The sequence below is a fragment of the Equus asinus genome, chromosome 13 (genome assembly GCF_041296235.1).
Source record: "Equus asinus isolate D_3611 breed Donkey chromosome 13, EquAss-T2T_v2, whole genome shotgun sequence".
Classification (NCBI taxonomy): domain Eukaryota; kingdom Metazoa; phylum Chordata; class Mammalia; order Perissodactyla; family Equidae; genus Equus; species Equus asinus.
Genome location: NC_091802.1, coordinates 4,973,825 through 4,988,361, shown reverse-complemented (window position 1 = coordinate 4,988,361; position 14,537 = coordinate 4,973,825). Strand labels below are relative to the sequence as shown.

The window sequence follows — 14,537 nt, the reverse complement described above, 5'->3', positions numbered from 1 at the left end:
GCTTATTAAAACACAGATTAGTGCGTCCCAACCCCAGAGTATCTGATGCCCTAGGTCTGGGGCGGGGCCTGAGAATCTGCATTTCTAACAAATTCCCAGAAGCTGGTGCTGCTGGTCTGGGGACCACACTTTGAGAATCATTAGACTGGACCATTTCCTTGCCCCAGACCACTATGAGTATAGCTCAGCACAATGCTGTCTGCCACTTGCTCTGATAGAAATACAGGCTGATGATATGAGAGGGGGTCACCCACCCAGCTCACTAGGAGAAGAAGGAAGCAGAGGGGACTTCTAGGAAGAAAAGGCACCTGAATTTAGTTCTGGATAATGAGTAGGCATTACTGGGTCAAAGAACAGAAGAAAAATAGGAAAAACTTGGGGCAAAGCAGATAGAAGCATGATATGATTTTAAAAAGTAAAATATATTCCAATATTGCTGAAACATAAAGTATAAAACCAAGATTAGCTGAAGGTGAGACTGAAGCAAGGTCCAGATGCAAGTCTCTGAAAAGACGAGCAGTGGGAAGCCAGGCCGAATAAGTGCAAAGTGAGCATGACGCATTCGGAGGACTTCAGCAATGACGGCCAGCACAGGGGGTGCACATAGGTGGAGGGGGAGAGATGTAGGGAGAAGGGGGATTGTAAACTAAGACTGAAGTCAAACCATGAAGGGTCCCACTGTGGGGCTTTGTGCTCCCTGCTTCCTCTGCCTGGAATGTTCATGCTGAAGAGTTCCATCCTGCTGGCACTATGGCGACTGTTGAATGATGTTAAGCAGGTGTTCAGCACTATCAGTTTTGCCTTTTAGAAAGATCCCTGCAGCAGAGACCTATGGCTATCCTCCAAAGATTTGTACTTCCTGTTCTTAGTATCAACTTGTTATGGGGAACCAATTGCCCAGCCATAAACTCTATTTCCCAACGTTACCCTCCCCCCCCCCACCACCACCACCTTGTATCTAGGTAGAGCCTTGTGTCTGAGTTCTGGCCACCTGTAGACCTGGCCCGTGAAAGCTCCAACGTGACCTTCATTCTCTTTTTTCCCCCACTCATAGGGTAGACGCAAAGGAACCCAAGGTCCCAGGAGATTGCAGAGCCACAAGATGGAAGGAACCTGGATCCCTCAATCACTTCATGGCAGTTGACCACAAAACACCCAAATGAATTTTACAGGAATGAGAAATAAACTTCTAATGTGTTAAGTCTCTGAAATGCAGAGGGTTATTTGCTACAACATCTGGGGATATCTTAATATATCCCTATGGCCTTGCTATAATAATGGACTGGAGGCCAGCAAGGCTGGAGGAAGGAGATAAGTAAAGAAGTTGTTAGCAACTGGGGAAAAAATTATGAGAAACTGAAACAAGTTAATGGCAGTGAGAATGAACAGAAGAGGATAGAACATGATCACAACTAACTACGGGGATGAAGGAGAGAGAGAGGCCTAGGATAACACTCAGACCTCTGACTTTGGGGTGGAGATAAGCAACAGAGAAGAAGAGCAGGTTTGGGAAAAGGGTGCTTAGTTTTATTTGGGGCATTAGAGAAAAAGCAGGTAGTTATTCCCAGTGAGCAGCTGTCCATATGAACCGGGAATCCAACATGGCCATGGTTGTAGATGTATAGATTTGATAAAAGATGAGGCCAAGATTGTCATATCTCTCATTTTCATAGGATGAGTTGAGAAGAGGGATGAGAACTGAACCTTGAAAAAAAATCCACATTTAAGGCATGGGAGGTGAAGAGGAGCCTGAGAGAAGACTGGGTGGAAACCACGAGAGAGAAGGAAGGAGAAGTGGGGGAGCAGTCTCAGGAAACCAAGAGAAAACTTCTGCCAAGAGACTGTGGTATAATAAAAAATAAATATTTGGTCTTTGCCCATTTCTGGAACAGAGCCCTGAAAACTTTTGGAACTTATTGCCTTTTTTACACTAACAAGATGGCTCCTCAGGGAGCCCTAGATAGCTTCAGGATGGGGGCTAGTGGCCAGGAAGATCAACCAGGTAATTAGAGGGTTAGAACTTCCAGCCCCACTCCCAACCTCCATAGAGGGGAGAGGGCCTAGATACGGAGTACACGGCCAGTGATCTCATCAATCATGGCTTTATAATGAAAGCATCATAAAAATCTCTGAATTCTGGGGTTCAAGGAGCTTCCGGGTTCGTGAACATGTCGATGTGCTGGGAAGGTGGCGCGCCTGGAGAGGGCGTGGAAGCTCTGTGCCACCTGCATCTCTTCCATTTGGCTGTTCGTGAATTGTACCCTTTATAATGAACTAGTAAACACAAGAAAGCATTTTCCTGAGTTGTGAGTCATTCTAGCAAATTACTGCACCTGAGGGAGGGGTCATGGGAACCTCTGAATTTACAGCCAGTGAGTCGAGGTACAGGTGTCTCCTGGGACTTGAAAATGGTGTCTGAAGTGAGAGCAGTCTTATGACACTGAGATTTTGGTTCAGAGTACATTGAATCTATGGCTTAATTTAGGATAATTGATATTTTTACAATGAACATGGTACATCTCACCATTTATTTAGATTTTTAAACACGTTTTTTCAATAATGTCATACGATTTTCTGCAGAGAGGACTTGCATATCTTTTGTTAGATTCATTCTTAGCTTTGATGTTTTTTAAGCAATGTAGACTGTATCATATTAGACATTTTATTTTATGTTTATGGCTGATATTTAGAATGTACATGATTGTTCGTGTATCTAACAGACTTGCTAAACTCAGTAATTCTAATAGTTTATTTGTAGATTCTTTTGGGTTTCTACATATACAATCATAGTATACTAGTTAAGAACACTGGTTTTAGAATCAGACTGCCTTGCTTTTAAATTTTAACCATTTACTAAATGTAGGACTTTGAGAAAGTTGCTAGATTTTTCTAAGCGTCATTTCTCCCTCTACAGAATGGTGACACTCTCTCACAGGTTTACAGTGAGGACTAAATGAAACGAAGCACATCACATCTGGAGGCAGTGCTGGCACCCCTGGGCCTCCATTTATGGTTTGCTATTACATTCATAGTCCTCGTCTTTCCCATTAACTCCACAGCTCTCCAGATTCTGGCTTTTACCCTGTCATTTTATGGAATCACTCTCCAATGTGTTCCCTAGTGTCAACTTTAACAGGCTCCTTTTGGTCCTTGAGTTTCTTGATGTTTCTGTTGCCCTTGACATCTCCATCTCTGTGATGTCTTTTTTTCTGACACCAAATGTATGGGATTTTCTACCTGAACCAATTCTTGGACTCTCCGACACCAGCTGGGTGTACTACAATCCATTCCATTCTGATACCAACCACCTGGAGTGAGCACAGACCCCAGAGGTCTCCACGGCTCTGCAGAGCAGTGAGTGAAGGACAGTATTTTCTATAAATGCTGCAAGATTACTTGAATATCCACATGGAAAAATAACTACCCTTAACTCCTACCCTCTCACAATACCCAAAAAATCAATTCCAGGTGGGTCATAGTTCTAAATGTTCGAAGTAAAACAATAAAGCTTCTAGAAGATGACATAGGAAATAACTTTATGCCCTCAGGGCAAGACAAGATTTCTTAAAGAATTTCTGTTCACAGAAAGATACCATGAAGTGAATGAAAGGCAAGCCTCGGATTGGGAGAAGATTTTTGTACTCCGTGTAACCAAAAAGGGCTTGCATACAGAATATATTTTAAAATTTTTTTAAAAATCTACAATCAATAAAAAAAGACAGGAAAATAGAAAATTGGTCAAGAGACTTCAGGCACGTCACAAAAGACAATATCCAAGTGACAAAAAAACAAGTGGAAAGGTACTCAAGCTCCAGGAAAATCACATTAAAACCGTGAAGAGAATAAGAATAAGAATGAGTAAGAATGGTTGAAATTTTTTATACTGTTAACGCCAAGTGGAGAGAAGATGCAGAGCAATGAGAACACCCCTCACGCTGCCAGTGGGAGTGTAAACTGAAACGGTTTGACATCATCTGCTAAAGACAAGCGTACACCACCCAGTGACCCACCAACTCCACACCCAGGTTCAGAACCGTGTAACGTGAAAACGCACAGTCAAGTATGCTTGTAACTGGCGAAGCAGTTAAGTCCCTGCGCTCCACTTCCGCATCCCGGTGTTCTGATCCTGGGCACAGACCTATCACTTATCAAAGTCCCACATATAAAGTGGAGGAAGATGGGCACGGAGGTTAGCTCAGGGCCAGTCTTCCTCAGCAAAAAGAAGAGATTGGTGGCAGAGGTTAGCTCAGGGCTAATCTTCTGCAAAAAAAAAACAAAAAAGAATGCTTGTAACTGCATTACTTATAATAGCCAAAAGCTGGAAATAACCCAAATATCCATCTAGAGTAAAGTGGATAAATACACAGCGATAGGTTCATTCAGCGAAACACTATATAGCAATGAAAATAAATATGCTCTACCTATGTGCAACCACATGAATGAATTTCACAAAGTATCGAGTGAAAGAAGCCAGGCACAAATGAGTAAATGTAGTATGAGTCTATTTACATAAAGTTCAAAAAACAGTCAAAATATGACCAGACCGGTGGGGCAGCAGTTAAGTACGCACGTTCCGCTTCAGCAGCCCAGGGTTCACCAGTTCAGATCCTGGGCGTGAACCTACACACCACTTGTCAAGCCATGCTGTGGCAGGCGTCCCACATATAAAGTAGAGGAAGATGGGCATGGATGTTAGCTCAGGGCCAGTCTTCCTCAGCAAAAAGAGGAGGATTGGCAGCAGATGTTAGCTCAGGGCTAATCTTCCTCAAAAAAATAAATAAAAATTAAAAATTTTTAAATTTTAAAATAATTAAAAAATTTAAAAAACAGGCAAAATATAGTGCTTAGGAACACAGTTCCTTGGTGTGAGGCAAGGACATAATTACCACAACTTCAGGAAGCAGTTACCTCTGAGCATTAGAGAAGAGGTAAGTGATGGGAGGAAAGAGGGGAGCTCCTACCCCCTGACCGAGGCAGTTGTCATCAAGTGTCAACTCCTGATAAATCACAGAGGCAAACTGGATGTCTTTGTGCACTTATGGATTTCAAAATTTTTAAAAAGTTTTGTGGATATAAGGATGGGCACGGCTGGGGAAAGGAGTGAGAGGAGTGGACAAGCACGAAGCAAAAGTTGCTAAAAGGAGGAAAGTGGAAGGTCGTGTGGAAGAATTGCTGAGTGTCACTTATAACCCAACCGCTGTTAGAGAGCATGATTGGAGGGCTACCAGTGTGTGTGTGTGCATGCGGGTGTTATCAGTGTGTGTGTACGGGTGTGTGTGTCTTTGTATGGGTGCATGTGTGGGTGTGAGTGTGGGTGTAGGTATGTATGTGTGTACATGGATGAGTATGAGTGCGGGTGTGCGTGTCTATGTGTGTACATGGATGTGTGTGAGTGTGGGTGTGTGTGTGTTTATGGATGTGTGAGTGTGGGTGTGTGTGTACATGGATGTGTGTGGGTGTGGGTGTGTGTGTACATGGATGTGCGAGGGTGGGTGTGAGTGGGGCATGAGGGTGTACGGGGCTGTGAGAGAGACTCTCTTCAGCATCAGTGAGGAGACCTGATTGAGGGGTGAGGACGAAGAGGAGACAAAGGATCATATGTGATGGAAAAACAAGAGGTCCGGAGGTGAGGACGGTCAGAGCCTCCGAGTGTCAGGGAGACAAGGGGTCACCGGGCCAGGCTGGCGACGAACGCAGCACCTGGAGATGCACCACGGGCGCCCACACCTGTCGAAGCAGACGGCCATCAGCAGGACTCTCAGGCTGTCGCTACCAAACTGGCCCTGTCTCCCTACGGCCAAAAGTACGTGTCTAAACCAGAACAAAGTCGTTCTTACCCATGTTCCCAAAAACGTTAAGAATTTCAAAGGTAAAATAAACATTTATTTTAGAAATAAACAATGAAAATTGAAAATCAAAGTAGGCCAAGTATTTCCCAGGCAGCAGGCCTGCTCTGCTACACATTCCTGGTGTCTGGTTTCAACTAGGCACTCACTGCAACTTGGCAAAGCTTTTCTTCCTTTCTCGTTGCTTTTCGGCACATTCCACGCCACTCCACCCTCTGCGAGCGGGGGGTTCTCCTCCCATCTTCTCTGCCACGGCCCCCCCACCATGCCGCTTACCAGAGGCTGCAGATGTGAGGTGGGCCCGTTCCAACCTCAAATGCCTCCTCCTTAGCACCCTCGTCTGTGCCTATCTTCCGGCCGGTCTGCCCTGTCATCAGAGATGTGCTGGCCTGAGAAGAACCAGGACTGGGCAAGTCCTATGAGGTCTGGGGAACAAACATGGCAAGGGGCCAGCCAGGGGCCAGCAGCTGGTAGAGAAGTCTGAGCTGAGACGCACAGGCTGGCTGAGATTTGAACAGTGAGCACCAAGTCAGGCGCAGGCAAAGCAATGTTAGAGTCAATCCAGCAACGGAGCCAGAGGTCCGAGGCCCAGGAACCCAATACCGTGTGGGAGTATGGCATGGGAGTTCAGAGCTTGAGCCTTAGTGTCAGATGGTACTGGGTCCGAGTCCTGATTGTGGCATCTGCCACCCACGTAACTTTGGGTTAGTTACTGACCTCTCTTGGTCTCACTTTTCTCTGGCAAAGTGGGCACTGGATGAGCACGTGGATGGGATGGGGGTGGGCATGGGATGAGGAAAGGGATGGCAATGGGGGTGGGCATGGGGATGGAAATAGTGATGACGATGGGCATGAGTTTGGGGCTAGAGTGATCATGGGCAGAAGTGAAGACCCACGGGCCAGGCAAGCCTTCAGGTGTGAGAGGCTGATTCATCTATGTCCTAAAAGATCCTGAGCTCATCAAAGGCAGAGCCCAGCTCCTGGCCGAGGCTTGGCCCCTGGCAGGAGTCAAATGAGGACACGCAGGGCACACGTGCAGGAACAACATTATCAGCCTCACTTGAATGTGTGCTGCCTCTTCAGTCTGCTGCTTTGCTGGTGCGATCTCATTTCTGACAGTGACACACTGGATGCTGGGAGTATTAGCAACTTCACAGCTTGGCAACAAGTCCTGGGACGGAGAGCGGTTGTGCGGACATGCATTTTCTGCTCTTGGTCCCACCCTCCTCATGCCTCTCCCCTTCAGCCTCGCTCTGCCTCCTCACCAGCATTTTCATAATGTTCCGTCTCCATCGCCCCCTCCCTTTCTTCTTTTAAACATTCCCAAGTCTCCCTTCCTCTAAAAAATTCCTCCCTTGACCCGAAGCTTCCCTCATTTCTATTTTTCTCCTTTTCTTTGCCAAAATTCCCCTAGGGAGCGGCCTGTACCAGCTGTGGCTCTTTTCCTCGCTCCCCAAGGCCCTGCAGCCTGGAGTCCATCCTCAAAATTACGACTGCCTCTGGGCAGGAAGGAGCAGAAGGCACAGCCAGCGGGGGCTCTAGATGTGCAGGTGGGCAGGCACACACACACACAGATGCACACGCGGAGACGCACACACAGACACAAACACAAGCACATGCACACACACAGATACAGAGACATACACAGAGACATACAGCCATGCAGATAGACACAAACAGAGAAATGCACAAATACATACACACACAGACACCAACATACAAACACACACACACACACACTAACTAACCCATTCCAATATGGCAGCCAAAGGGCTATCAATTTGATTAGAGATGAGGAGGAACCCCAGGGCCAACCATTGTTCAGCTTGAAGACCCCTGATGGTGGCAGCACCAGGAGGGCAAAGCGAGGATGCTAGAATCGATTCGCCTAGAGGTGGATCCAGGTTGCATGGGGCCTGAACGTTCCATGACTGGGGGGGAAGCCGTCTTTGTACCTTGCACAAGCCCCAGCCATAAGCACTCGGAAGACATCCATGAAATAATGTCAGCTGAGAAGGACGGAGACAAGTGCTTGCCAGGAGACCAGGAGGAAGTCTGTGACCTCAGGCCCCAGAAGGTCAACTGTGCAGGAAGCAGCTCTCTGACCCCAGGCCAGTCAGTGACCTCTCCCAGGCAGTGGCAGAGTCTGCATCAGAACAGGGACCTCTGGCTGCCGGTGTTCTCACCCTTCCTCGCCCTTCTGCTCCTCTCATACCAACTCGATGCAGCTCGAGCAAGTGCAAAACCAGAGCCGCCAGCGTGGAGAGTGTGGCCTCCGGGGTCTCAGGCCACCAGAAACACCACCTGGGGTGGCTGCCTGGGTGCTGGGCCCAGCCTCCGCCAAGCAGCAGCAAGAAGGGGAGCGCCTCCTCATCTGTGGACAGTTTCCTCTCCCCCTTCCCCCGTCTACACCACAGCGCCTTCGTTGCCCATAAAGTTTACTAATTGTTTTTATTTACTGACACCTTTTATTCCTTGTTCTTAATTATTTTTAAATAAGCAACCTGAATACTCATTATTCCTTTTTAAAAAAATCTATTGTCCATGTGGCTCTTCATAATCTTCTTCCCTATGGGTTCTTAATAGTAAAGGCATTTACCAATCCTAGCTTCAGGTTTCCACCAGGCTCCGCCCCACACCGCCAGAAGGACACGTGCGTATATTTTGTGTGCGTTTGTTTATTTTCCTGTTAAGTCGAGCTGTCACCCTGACTGCACAGTAGAATCACATGACCATTTTTAAAAACATGCCCACACCCAAACCCTGTGTAGACGGAGTTCATCAGCCCTGGGCGGCAGGGGTGGACATCAGCATGTTTTACAGAGGCCGCAAGGGGTGTGCGACCAGAGCTGGGAACCACCGAAGGAGAAGAATGCCGGAGACTCTGGGAGTCCCTAACAGGCCACCAGCTCCAACAAAGGGTGTGCCCTCCCGTGTGGGGTCCCTGCGTTTTTACTCTCACCCTGGACTCTCCCCATTGGGACACCTGGTGTTCCGGCGTGGGAGACGGGATCCCGCCCTGTTACCTGAGAGGTCCCCGCGATTCCCCATGCTTCCCTCGATAGCTTGGTGCTTCTCCTGCCCGGTGCTTATTCTTTGTCTGCAAGTGCCCCCCGTGTCCTCGACTCTACTTCCCCCTTCGTCCTCTCTTTGCTGCTGCCAACCATCCCCTCTGCCAACCTCAAGTGGCCCAGGAGCCTGAAGTCAGGGGCAAATGGGGGCATTGTGACATCACAGCTGCCATGCTCCCCGCCCATGACTCTTCTTTCCTTGTTCTCTTCCTCCTCAGCAAGCGCATCTGCTGCAAGGGTGCGGTCCTCAAACCCTGACGTTGGAACTACCCTTCCGGCCCCCATAGTGAACGCTACTCTGTGCTGGCACGACACGTGCGTAATCTCATTCAGCATCTCTGATCCCAGAGGAGCAGGTGAGACACTTGAGTTACTTTCTCTTTAGCAAACTCTTTTTCTGCCCCACACCTGGGCAGGAACAGAGATGGATGAGACCAGCGATCGACTTCCTTACTACCAGAATCACCTAGAAAGTCTGTTAAGACCCAGTTGGCTGGGTCCCACCCCAGAGTTCTGGTTCAGTCGATCAGGAGTGGGCCCTAAGAATGTGCCTTTCTAACAAGCTCCTTTCAGCGTTCTTCTAAAACAAGATGCTCTGCGGATGAACTGGAGAGAGAACTGCTGTCACTACGAAGCTGTTCGGAATCAGCCCCCTCCCCTCCACTCCAATGACCTGTCCACATTTGCAACAGGGAGCATGTGCAGCTTCCAACCTAACGTGCAACCCCAACTCTGAAAAATCTCCAAGATTCAAGAAGGACTCGGCACACAGCAGACTGGGCAGTCTGGCAGTTTAATTGCCGGTGTCAGCTTGGGACAGCATCTGGAGCCAGGCTGGACTCGTATATTACAGAGTCATCATGCCCTACTAATAACTCGTCTGAAAAGTCTCTTTCAGTATCCGTTTTTCTCGACCCCCCCCCCCCCCCCCCCCGCCACCACTACTCCAATCCCTGTCCGGCCCGGAATCTGAAGTCCTCTGGCCTCTCTGCAACCAAAGCAAGCGCGTCATCTTCCTCAAAATTGCCAGCAATTTCCAGTTATCTCCTCGTCTCCAGGGTTCTCTGGAATCTTGAGAGGGAGGCACACACTGGAAAAATCCCAGGCCTGGAAGGCAGGAGGTCTGTCTCTCTGTCGCAGTGTTATCACTTAGTGGAAGGAAAATGCACATCAGACGTTCCCCAACATGAGCCTACCTCTCCTTACCGCCCGCAAGCAACAGCTTTATTCAGACCCTTCCTTGTCGCTGTCCTTCTCCAAGTCGTCCTCTGTCCTCTCCAGCCTCCCTTCTCTCCAGGCTCCAGGTCCTCTTCAAGTCCAGGCCCCGACTCCCTTCTGATCCTATCTCACTCTATAACTTCAGCAGGGCTGTGCCTCGAACCTCTTCTCACGCATCATGAAGGACACTCCAAATAAGGGACGGAGCTTGCGTGGCCTGGCTGTTTGGGGATGCTGTAGGCATGCATGGGCGAGGGAGGAGATGAGGTCTGAGAAGTTTTTGTCCTCTCTCCTGGCAAGTCTAGGGAAGACTGTGGACATCTTTGTGTGCAAAGGCCAGGGGCAGCAATAAGCGTGCAGTGTAGGGGATGGCAGGTGACCTACCCCACATTTCACGAGAACCAAAGATGCAACCCTTACAGCCTTCCACAGCTCGAAGTGGCTCTTTGAGCTGCTTATAGGCCTGATGCTACAGGTGACAGGGGCCAGACCCCTGGACCAACCAGTTAAAGAACCATTTGTGAGTGACATCAGCCCCACCACCTGCCAGCACACAGCCGTGCTTCAGAGGCCATGATGCTAGTCGCGTCTGTGTCTATGTTGTTCATGGCAAGACTCCCAGCCTGGCAAAGGAAATCTATAGACCGAGTTATTTTCCTCCCACAGGCTTGCCTGGCCTTTGTTCACTTTAGGGAGGTGCATTTTTGCCTCCTCTGTGGGCAGCAAATTCCCCACGAGTCAGCATGATGTGAATCTGGACTCACCCACTGGCTCCTGTGGGCTGTGAGAGGGACAGACTGAGCAAGTGTGCAACACGAGCCTCTGTACCTCCCTGGTGCTGACCAGCCCGAGATGCCTCGTGGGCTCCCAAGGACCCTGAGTGCACTCACTGGCCTCGTCACTGGCACTCCTTGTGACCCCCAAAAGGCAGGGGCTGAGCACGCCCCTTCCCTTTGTTCAGTACAGAGTGACTTAAGGCTCCTGGGGTTCAAAAGCTGGCTCTAGGTGTCGCCCGTGCAGGCGCCCTGTGCAGGGTACTGTTCTCAACTCTCCACACGCTGACTCCATGTTCACAATCTCTACACGGACCTAACAGGTAGGGTCTACTCTTTTAATCCCCATTTTAGAAATGAACAAACTGAGGCACAGAGATGTTAAATGAATTGCCCATCGGCACACAATTCATAAGTAGAAGAATCAGATGTGCAAACTCCAGAATGTGCGCCACTAAGAAGGGGAAACCCAGGCAGCCCTCTGCATCAATTCAACGTGAGAACCCACTCGAAACCCATGGGGGGCTTGTCCAGACCCCCAGCTCCTGCCTCTCCTACACCCGCTCCTCTTTCCCTCCCCCATCCCCAAATCACTGGCTAAGGACTCAGACGTATCTTTTTGGCCTGCACACACAGATTTCCTATGAAAACTGAAAAGAAAATCAGGGAGAAATCAATGCTTTGGGTCAGAAGTCCATCAACTCTCCCTCGGTCCCCAAGTTGCCTTTCAGGGTGTGAAACATCAGCACACATCGCTCCTTCCTAGTGGAGCCTGCAAGGCCGGCACCTCCAGTTGACTAAGTCAAAGATGGACATCTGATCAAATCAGGCAGATAAGAACTCCCCACCATGCTCACCCTGCCCCCTGTGCTGCCTCTCTGGCTCGTGCAGAACCAAGCTCTAAGTTCCGCGTCAAAGGCCATCTTCCACAGTGGGGCACAGAACTCAAGGCTCTTGAGGAACAGGCTGGGAACATAAATCTCCTAAACAAATGAGCTTCATTCACTAAGGCGTGGTGGGGTGAATGCCTAAAGGTGCTGAATTTGAAAGTCTTGGAAACATAACAGCAGCCCCAAAATACATCTGTGTAGACCAGGTCTGAATTTGGGCTCCAGGCTGCAATCCTGCAGAAAAGCCTCCCCCCCCGGCCCGACCCACCCCGCAGAGAACCAATCGTTGCCTTCGCTGTGCCCGTGGCCTCGATCTTGCGTCTTCTGATGCTCTTCTACTGCACTACCATCATTCATGTGCCCATCAGACCACAGCTCTTTGAAAAACTAATGGCAATCACTACCAGCCTTTATTGAGGGTTTCTCAGGGGCCAGGCAATATGCCAAGAGCTTTACATCCATTATCTCACTTGGTCCTCATAGCCACCCTAGAAACCAGGGACAATTTTTTAATCCCCATTTTTCAGATGAGGAATTGAGTCTGAGAGAGGTTAAATAATCTGCTCAAGGTCATACAGCTAGAAATGAGGTGGGATGGGCAGAGGTGGGATCTGAGCCCAGGCAGTTTGGCTCCAGAATCTGCCTGCTTGACCAGCACTTTATTTTGGAAGACAGGACTTGTGTCCCAATCCCACTGAGAGATTCAGTGCCCAGCACTTTGGTGTAAATAAAGCAAATTACTTCAACAATACTTTATTGGGCAACCATAACACGAAAAGGTTGCTTCCCTGCTTCCACAGAGGCAATTACAGGGGCTCATTTCCATGATGTCTCCCCTGACCCACAAGTTCTTCTCAAGAAAAATGGCTCCTATGTGGATAAACCTTGAAAACATTAGGCTAAAGGAAAGAAGCCAGTCAGAAAAACGCCATATTATAATATTCCGTTTACGTGAAATGTCAAGAATAGACAAATCCATAGAGACAGAAAGTAGAGTGGTGACTGCTTAGGACCAGGGTTGGGGGGGGGGGGTGCCGTGGCTGGGAGGGTTGAGGAGGTGACAGCTAAAGGCCAGGAGTTTCTTGTTGGGGCGATGAAAATGTCCTAAAAATTGACTGTGGCGATGGTTTCACGACTCTGTTAATATACTGAAAACCACCGAATTGTATAATTTAAATTGGTGAATTATATGGATTGTGAACTATAACTCAATGAAGCTGTCTAAAACAAGAAAAATATCTACTGAATTATCTTTCCAAATGTATGTCAAAGATTAGATGGGAAAGAGAATAGATGAAAGATAGTTAACAACAGATAATGATAAGTTAGATAGCTGGCTAAGTAGACCTGCATCTAGGTAGAGAGATTTAGACATGTTTCTTGTTTATTTTTTCCCTCATGTTCTCCCTTCCAAGACCAGCAACCTGAAAGAGTGGAAGATCTATTAACAAATCTTGAGAGTTACTAAGTTATTAAGAAGACGGCAAACAGCAAACACAGAGCATTAGACATTCAGCCATAGATACACACATGTGCTCCCTCCACTAGCTCCCTCAGCACTTTCTTCCCAGCTCTGACATCCCAAATCATTTGGGTTGTCTGTTACTTCTCTTAGATGTGTCTCGAAACTCCCAGCTTTGAACAGTGTCATCATGTTGGAGCTCAAGATGAATTTTACCCAGTCAACCCTCAACTTTCAACTCAGGGAAGAAGGCTGCAATATAGTGATCCAGAATAACGAGCAAACCCACAGGAATTTCTTTTATCTTTAGGAAACTTTACGTAATTTATTTTGCAAGAGCTCTACATACCTAATTCCATCTTTTACTGGCATCTATTCACATGAGTTTATGCTCCCAGAAGAAACTCTGGAGCTACATAGGGTGCTGGTGGAGTGACTGAGAGGAGAGATGGGAGAAAGAGCACATTCTCTGAATCAAGAGTCCTGGAACGCAGAGAGGAAGGGACGCTGTGTCAAGCCTACCTCAGCTGTGGACCCTTACTGACCCATCAACTATAGGCATCTACCCTTCAACAGCCCCCAGAACAAGCAGGAAGAGGGACTCAAATGCCTCACAGGGGGTTGGAGACATGAAAGCAAAATCCTGCCCCGTAGGAACTAACCAACACCTTTTGAGGATTTCCCTCTGGGCCGATCAGTAGGGTCAGTGTGACGCTCCAGAATGCTAGCCATTCCCAGCTGCATCAGGCACGTTCCCGCTGTTACCCCCACCCGGATTGCCCTCTTCTCCTTCTCTCTTTTGCAAAACTCTACCCATCCTTCAAGGCTAGCTTCACCTCTGTGAGGCCTTCTCTGCTCCCATCAGGCAAAGCTAATCACTCCTCCTTTGAAGATCCCCTAACACAGCATTCACACTCACCTCACGGTAAGAGCGTGGATTCTTCCCGTGCTTGTTTACAGCAGGCGAACGGCTTCCTAAGGGTAGCAACCGTGTTTTAGTTACCACTACATCCAAGGCACGAAGGGCTGGCAAGGTGCCTGGCACACCTCCTGCCGTGCATTAGTGAGTTATTATTTTTTAGAAAACCTATAATTAATTTAAAATAGTGCAATTATATTGCATCACACTTTTAGTATATTGAAAAGCATTACCTTTTTTAAGACTTTATTTTATATATGGTATAGATATACTTTATATATATGGTACAGAGATTTCCCATTTACTCCCTGCCTGCACACATACATAGCATCCCTCATTATCAATATCACTCACCAAA

General features: G+C 48.0%; 1 protein-coding gene and 1 long non-coding RNA gene across 4 annotated transcripts in view; one reads left to right on the top strand and one right to left on the bottom strand.

Moving 5' to 3' along the window:
• LOC139040006 (uncharacterized) overlaps positions 1-2,575 on the top strand; it is a 55,654-nt gene extending 53,079 nt beyond the window's left edge. Inside the window, exon 3 of the long non-coding RNA XR_011493548.1 lies at positions 1,055-2,575. This is a non-coding gene — a long non-coding RNA (uncharacterized lncRNA). The remainder of the gene's footprint in view (positions 1-1,054) is intronic.
• Positions 1-14,240, bottom strand: part of CDRT4 (CMT1A duplicated region transcript 4) — a 46,145-nt gene extending 31,905 nt beyond the window's left edge. Inside the window, exon 1 of one of the 3 annotated variants that reach the window (XM_070482312.1) lies at positions 14,180-14,240. The gene's annotated coding sequence lies outside the window, so the exon portion shown is untranslated. Of the gene's footprint in view, positions 1-6,122; positions 6,529-14,179 lie in introns of those variants that run through there. The other 2 variants (XM_070482311.1, XM_070482313.1) reach the window with 2 other exon arrangements.
• Between the last annotated feature and the right edge of the window lie 297 nt (positions 14,241-14,537).